The sequence below is a fragment of the Sorex fumeus genome, unplaced genomic scaffold, assembly GCF_029834395.1.
Source record: "Sorex fumeus unplaced genomic scaffold, SorFum_2.1 ptg000095l, whole genome shotgun sequence".
NCBI lineage: Eukaryota > Metazoa > Chordata > Mammalia > Eulipotyphla > Soricidae > Sorex > Sorex fumeus.
In genome coordinates, this window is record NW_026606152.1 from 19,068,503 (window position 1) to 19,076,689 (window position 8,187).

An 8,187-nucleotide genomic window follows, 5' to 3' on the forward strand; every position below is an offset into this window, starting at 1 on the left:
TGCCAGCACGTGCTTGAGGATTCCTGAGGCCTCTATGACATACATCTCTTCCATGTAATAACCTGCTGCTCCACGACCAACCAGCCTGACCCCCGTTTCCTTCCATCTCCTGACCATCGCCATCGACCTCCATGGAGTGGGGAAACGGCCTGACCGCCAGCCTTTTATTTTTTGTGTGTTTACACAGGTTCTGCTTCCACTTCCTTCATGCATGAGTCTCCTTCAAGATTGGGCAGAGTGGTCTTAAGCGTACCTATGGCTGGTTGCAGAGGTCTTCAGCTGTCGGGGTTCTACTCAGGGCAGTGAGGGAAATTCACCCCTCCCCGTCCAAGGGGCCCCGGTAAGGGAAGCCAGGTGCGGGGTCAGGAGCCTGTCGTTTTAGACATATTTGGAATTAATTTTAGATCGAAAAGTACTTATGTGCTTAGTAATAAATTACTATACACTTTTCAATCACCTCAGAGACCCCACTCTGCTTAGAGAACTAGATTTTTAAATACAGGGCTGTTTTGCCTGTGTGTCATGACTGAGAATCACTCTCAGTAGATATGAAACTCACTATACACAAAGATGCACACAGGCTACTTTGAGTCATCTGTGTTGTTAATGTGTGTTGGCCATTAAACTTCACTGAGACCCCTTAATCTGTCCTTTACAGGAGCCTCATGAGTCTCACCTTCCATTCAAGTTGTACTTGTAATAAGGTGGAATGAAATCATCAATATTCTCCTCACCTCTTCCTTCAGGAGAAAAATCCTACTTACATTCAAGGTGGTCAAATTGCAGACAACACCATCCACCTTTTCCTGGAGATGTACACGGGACTGAGGTGACAACAGCAAAAGGCTCTAGTTTAATGGTTTTAATGAAGGTTTCAGGGAAGGGCATTAAAGAAGACTCATATACTATCTTCCAAAAGAATTATTTTGTAAAACTGACGCCTTGGGTATGGTAAAAGATAATATGGTAAAAACCATATTTTTCTTTCTAGGACATTAAAGTTCTAAATCTAACTATTCAAGCTGCTTTGAAATACATTCCTTGATTTGGAATCACTGTCTGCCATAGGAGTGAGTAAGGACAGCACTCAAAGTAATAAGAAGAGGAAAATATGGAAAAATTAACTCATACTATGTTTTGTAACATATATACTAAAATTGAAATGATAAAGAGATTAGCATGGTCCTTGCACAGAGATGACATGCAAACTTGTAAAGTGATCCATATTTTTTTTTCAAGAAGAATTAACAGGGCGACTTTAAGCTAAGAAAATCCACACAAGTACAAAAATTCTACATAAAGATAGCACAAATCCCCATCACAACAATCTCCTCAATGTCAGTGGACTAAATGTGTGCCAATTCAAAGGCACAGAAAGGGAAGATGAATTAGAAAACTGATCCCAACATTCTGCTGCCTGAAGAAACACTTCTGAACAATCAAAGCAACCATGGGCTCAAAGTCAAAGGCTGGAAAACAATTCTTCAGGAAAGAAAAGAACACCTCCACAAAGCTGGAGTGGACATACTAGTATCAGGCCATATGGACTTCAGGCTATAGGTTATAAGAGACAGTGAAGGTCATTTCTTCATGATCATGGGATCTGTACATCAGAAAGAACTCACCCTCCTCACTGTAGGTGCTCCTAATGACAGACCAGCAAAATACTTAAAAATAACTTCTAATAGACTTATAGAAAAACATTGATAGCAACACAATACTAGTAGGAGATTTCAACACTTCTTTGTCACTTCTGGATAGATCAAACAGACTGAAGCTCAGCAAGGAAATATTTTCTTTAAGGGAAGTAATGAACAACCGATGGCTTAGGGAAGAAATCAAAGAGGAAATAAAAATTTCCATAAACAAATGAGAATGAGGACACGAGCTACCAGAACTTGTGGGACACAGCAAAAGCAGTGTTAAGAGGAAAGAGTATAGCTCTACCAGAATTCATCAGGAAGAAAGAAAGGGCCTGCATGAATAAATTAGAGCTCAAGATTTTGGAAAATGACCAACAAAAGTAGTCCAAACTAGGCTGGAAGAAGGAAATAATAAAACTTGTACCAGATATCAATGAGCTAGAATCCCAAAATACAATCCAAAAGACCAATAAGAGCAAAAGCTGGTTCTTTGAGAAAATAAATAAGATCAATAAACCATGAGAAGCCTCTCAAAGAAACAAAGAGAAAGAACTCTAATAAGTCAAAACAGAAATGCAAAGGGTCATATCCTAATAGAAACTACAGAAATCCATAGGATCATCAGAGATTATATTGAGAATCTTTACAGCAGAAAATGAGAGAATCTTATATAAATTGATAAATTTTTGGATTCCAATTACCTCCCAAGGCTGAACCAAGAAGATTTGGAATACTTGAACCTATCACTTCCAAGGAAATTGAAATGATGATGAAAAGTATCCCCCCAAACAGAATCCCTGGCCCAGATGAATGGATTCAATAGTGAAATATTTCAAACCTTTAAAGAGGAAATACTGCCAACATTTTTCAAGATTTTCCAGGAAATTGAAGAATCATAAATACTCCCAAATAGTTTCTATGAGGCAAAGATCACCCTAATACTCAAATCAGACAGAGACACCACAAAAAAAGAAAATTACAAACTTATTTCCTTGATGAATACAGATACAGAAATTCTCAAGAAAATACCAGCAAAGAGAATCCAGAAACTCAACAAAAGATCACACACTATGACCAAGTAGGTTTATTTTGGGGATGCAAGGATGGCTTAACATTTTCTAGTCAATCAACAGAATACACCATCTCAATAAAATAAAGATAAAAGTCATATAATCATATCAATATATGTAGATAAATCATTTGATGAGATCCAGCACCCATTCATGATGAAAAACTCTCAACAAAATGGGAGTTGAAAGTACTTTCCTCAATATAGTCAAAGCAAATTATCACAAACCCACAATAAGCATTATTCTCAACGGGGAAAAACTGAAGGCTTGGAGCAGAAATCAATGAACTAGAATTCCAAAATACAATCAGGCACAAAACAAGTTACTCACTCTCACCACTCCTATTCAACATAGTACTTGAAGTATTTGCCATATGATTTCGGTAAAAAAAAAGATATCAAGGACATCCAGATAAAAAAGGAAGAACTCAAGCTTTTACTATTTGGAGATGACATGATACTATACTTAGAAAATCCCAAAGAATCTACAAAAAAGCTCCTGGGAACAATAGATTTGTTTAGTAAAGTAGCATATTACAAAATCAATATCTGGTACGCCATGGCTTTCCCATATATTAATAATGAAAGAGAAAAAAGAGATAGAGAAAAACAATCCCATTCACAATAATACCTCAGAAAATCGAGTACATTAGAATCAACTAAAAATGTTAAGGATCTATACCAAAAAAAAAAAAAACCTACAAAGCTCTACTTTACGAAATAAGAGAGTATATGAGGAAATGGAATCACATCCCATGCTCATGGATTGAGAGGTTTAACACTGTCAAAATGGCAATACACCCCAAAGCTCTATAAAGATTTAATGCACATTCTATAAGGATACCCATAACATTTTTCAAATAAATAGATTAAACACTCTTGAAAGTCATACACAACAATAAACTCCCATGAAGAGCTAAAGCAATCTTTGGTAAAAAGAAGAAGGGAACACCTTCCCCAACTTCAAACCCAACTACAAAGTTGTAGTAATCAAAATACCATGATATTCAGATAAAGACAGGCCTCAGATCAATGGAATATAGTTAAATATCCTGACGCTGGCCCTCAGATTATTATTACCTAATCTTTCATAAAGGCTCAAATACATCACAGGTAGCTTGCCAGGCTCTGCCGTGAGGGCTAGATACTCTCTAAGCCTGCCGGGCTCTCCAAGAGGGGCGGAGAAATCGAACTCGCATCGGACATGTTGGCTGCGTCCAAGGCAAACGACCTACTCGCTGTGCTATAGCTCCAGCCTATTAGATGTATTCGATATACCAAACACAGTAACAACAAGTCTCATGATAGAGACGTTACTGGGCCCGCTCAAGCAAATTGCAGCCAACATGGTTGACCCAAGTTCGATTCCTCTGCCCCTCTCGGAGAACCTGGCAAGCTACCGAGAGTATCTCAACCGCATGGCACAGTCTGGCAAGCTCCCCATGATGTATTCCATATGCCAAATACAGTAACAACAAAGTCTCCAATGGAGACGTTACTGGGCCCGCTCGAGCAAATCGACGAACAATGGGAGGACCTTTGCTTTTACCTTACCTTCATAAAGGCTCAAGAAATATGAAGTTGAGCTAGGAACTCTCTTCAGCAACTGGTGCTGGGAAAACTGGACAGCAACATGCAAAAAAAATGAACTCAAACCTCTTTATAGTGCCAGGCACAAAGTCAGATTAAATGTATTAAAGACCTCAATATCATACCTGAATTCTTAAGATATATGGAGAAAAATGTGGGAAGATCCCTGCATGACATTAAAGCTAAGGGAAACTTCTAGAATGAAACACCAATGACCAAGGAAGGGGAAGTGAAGATAAACAAATGAGACTACATTAAACTAAGAAGTTTCTGTAACTCAGAAAAAATGGTGACCATGATAAAAAGAGAGCCCACATAATGGGGAAAAATTATTTATGCAATACCCATACAATTAACCTCAAAATTCTGACTGCTGTATCATTAAGAACGCTAAATAGTTCCTGTGAATTTTATTCTTCTTCACATATATTTACTCTAAAATATTTTAGATTTCCTTTTAAACGACAGGTAAAAAGGTAAATTTATGAGTTTTTTTAAAAATTAAAAATACCCCTATACATAGCCAGGTGCGACCCAAAAAACAAAAAAGCAAGCAAGCAAGCAAGAAAGAAAGAAAGAAATTAAAAATTAAAAAATAATGCTGTTTGCAATGCTAAGGATCAATCCCAGATCATCATACAATGGAAGGCAAATGGTCTTTCACTGAGTTATATCCCTGTTCTTTAACATTTAATAAGTTCTTAATTGATGTCTCATTGCATTTTCTTTTTTAAAAAATGCTTTTCTAAATATTCCTGGTCGCCAATGTACCTCCTACATTTTGATCCTCGCTTCTCTTCTATATTTGACCTCTAAGACTCTGTTGTCACCTTATCCTTCCTATAGCCATGTTTTCCTTGGAAAAAGTTTCCAAGATCATGTCTGGCTTGCTTTAACTTGGCATAAAATGGAAACCTTATTTTCTGTATGCTCTCATGCTAGAGGTGATGATGTTTTCGACCCAGGTGAACTCTTTTCTGGGGAACTTTCTGGCTATTTCTATTTGACTTCAAAATATCTAAAGGTAATTCATCATCTTTTTTTTTTTGCGTTTTTGGGTCACACCTGCCGATGCACAGGGGTTACTCCTGGTTCTGCACTCAGGAATTACACCTCACGGTGCTTGGGGGGACCATACAGGATGCTGGGAATCTAACCTGGGTAGGCCGTGTGCAAGGCAAATGCTCTACCTGCTGTACTATAGATCAAGCTCCGCCCCCCGCATCCCCATAATTCATCATCTTGAGTGTCTCAGATTTTTACCTTCGATTTAGAAACTTCATCTTTACATTGACACAGTAAATTGAAACCACAAAACCATTGAATGTTATAATAGTAGCAGCCATGAGCAAACATTGATAACCTATAAGTTGGCATGAACGAATTCTGTCTCAGAGGCTTCACTTCTGAGAATACCTGTCACTACCTCCTTTCTGTTACGTATCCCAGGATCAGAATCTACATCAGGCCATCAGTAGAAATTGTTCACCCGAAAGCTAGCCTTCCGCTGGGATCAGAATCCATGATCCATCTAACTTGTAATTTTTCATTCATGATTTGTTGACCTTGTTTCAGTTGGAGGCATCCAGAGCATACACTCTGCTTTCCCGTTGTTTCCACAGGAAATCCAAATACCTAAGAATGTTATCATTTCTGACGCCACTGTGAAAGATATTTTTGGAATCCCACCGTAAGATACTATCATTAATGTTATAATATTACTGTTCTCAATAGTCCGGATCTCCCCAAAGAACTCTCTACCCTCCTCACTCCAAGTGCAGACTCCAGTTTATCATGCTCCTGAACGTACTTCTAATAGTTTCACTCAGGTTATCCCCTAAAGTGCACAAGTTAATTTCATACCACTCCAAGTTCTTATTCCTAAACTACCAGAGTGGGATTGGTCCTCAAGCTTATGTTCTCCCTTGAAGAAATACCGTGCTTCCTTTCTCTATGTCTCTCTTTGCTTCCTTTGTTAAACGAGTATTCTCTCTTGAACATATATTCCATTCCACCCTACACCGGTTTAACAAGTTTCTAAGTGTTTTTCAGTAAAATCTATTTTGCTTCACTAAACTAAAAATTTTAAACCACCAGAGCATTGTTTAAACCAATATTTCTATCCTTTAAACCAAAAATTTTGAAAATGAAAGGGAGTAAATCAATGGAATACTACTCAGCTGTATGAAGTGAAATCTTATTATCTGTATAAAATTGGATCACATGAGGATATTATATTTAGTGACATAAACCAGGCAGAGAAAGATAGGCATCATACAAGTTCATGCATATGTGGTTTATGGAGAAAACAAATTAAAAGGATAAAATGAGACAGACAAACGACTAAAACATTATTTATATTCTATGATTTATAATTCAATTAATAATGGTTTCTCATACACATAATTCCAACATGACACTCCTAATTCTCTCAAAAAATAAACGCTCCCTCTCCCCCAAACCCCCAGAATCCCTCCTTCCCAATCCCCTGACTCAATTGTGTGGATCAGTTCTCCCCTTACATTGGCCTTGAACCTTTGTTTCTACCTTGCTGTGTGTCTTTACATCCCACATATGAGAAAAATCTCTCTGTATCTGTTCCTTTCCTTAAGGCTAACTTTACATGCATGATATCCTCTAGTTTCATCCAATGTTGAAAATTGCATAGTTTTGATCTTTTCAAAGCAATAAAAACAAACTTTAGAACCATGAGACTATTTAATTACCGGATGGAAAGGTGTAATCAAAGTGGAAAAACTGAACAATGGTGAATGACAGAGTAGGCCTTTCAGTAGTGAGTGTAATATGATACATGAACGTTGATTCTGCATAGTCCTAAAATTTATGAAATTCTAGTAATTCTATAATGTAATTTTAAATAATCAAAACAGTATTTAAATAATTTACATTTATCTATGATTTTGACATATATTTTGTGTCAAACTATCAGAAATAAAAATAATGTGAGATAGAGATATTGTGTATCACTATACTTTTAAACAAGAGAAGTGCTGAAAATTTCTGTGTCTTGATGAACTGTCATATAAATTGACTACTTGGGTTTTTCCCAAGAAATGTTTTTGGAAGGAAAACTTTATTGAAACTCTGTGACTTAAGTTGTTTTTCTAAAATGTAGTTACTAATAACTCTAAGAATAATAATGCATACATGAATAAAATTTTTACATTTCATATGGTTTACATAGGAGGAAGTATAAAGAAAACATAATGAAAAATATGTATCACAGAACCGAAAAAGAAGTTTATAGATATCAATGAAATCTGGGATCTGTAGCAAGCAGCATAGTACAGTAATTTATTGAGAGCAGACCCAAGAGTAAGCCCTGAATAACAGTGGATGTGGTTTCAAACAAAACCAAATAAAACAGTCCAATAAGGTTATTAATAAATTGTTCCACATATACAATATGAAAAGTATATTCTATTTTAGAAAAATATGCTAGCCAAAAAATGGAATAGAAGGTGATTTTTGAGTGCACACTGTACCAGTCCATCAAACAGAAAAGATTTACCAGTAACTACATAACAAAAAGAAAATAGGAATAAACGTGATTGTATTTCATAGTCAAGAAATGTTTTAAATGAGTAAAATACAGAAAGAAACTTCGTAAGTACAAAAAAATTATTCTCATCAATACCTTTGAATATTAACCAGCAAACAACACCTGTTAAAATAGCATAGGATTTCACTTTATCACACAAGAAACACAAAAGACCATTTAAAAAGTGATCATAAAATATTACAAATTTACTTTCAACACCTAGATTAGAATTATCTTTATCAGTCAGGAAAAAGTTCTTCTCAATGTTTAATAAATGAGCACCAAAATTCAATAAAATATCTTTAATGTAGGAAAACTCAGAA

At 36.3% G+C, this 8,187-nt stretch overlaps 1 pseudogene; it reads left to right on the forward strand.

Moving 5' to 3' along the window:
• Positions 1-1,132: 1,132 nt before the first annotated feature.
• Positions 1,133-1,231, forward strand: LOC130041025 (uncharacterized; annotated as a pseudogene).
• Positions 1,232-8,187: the final 6,956 nt, after the last annotated feature.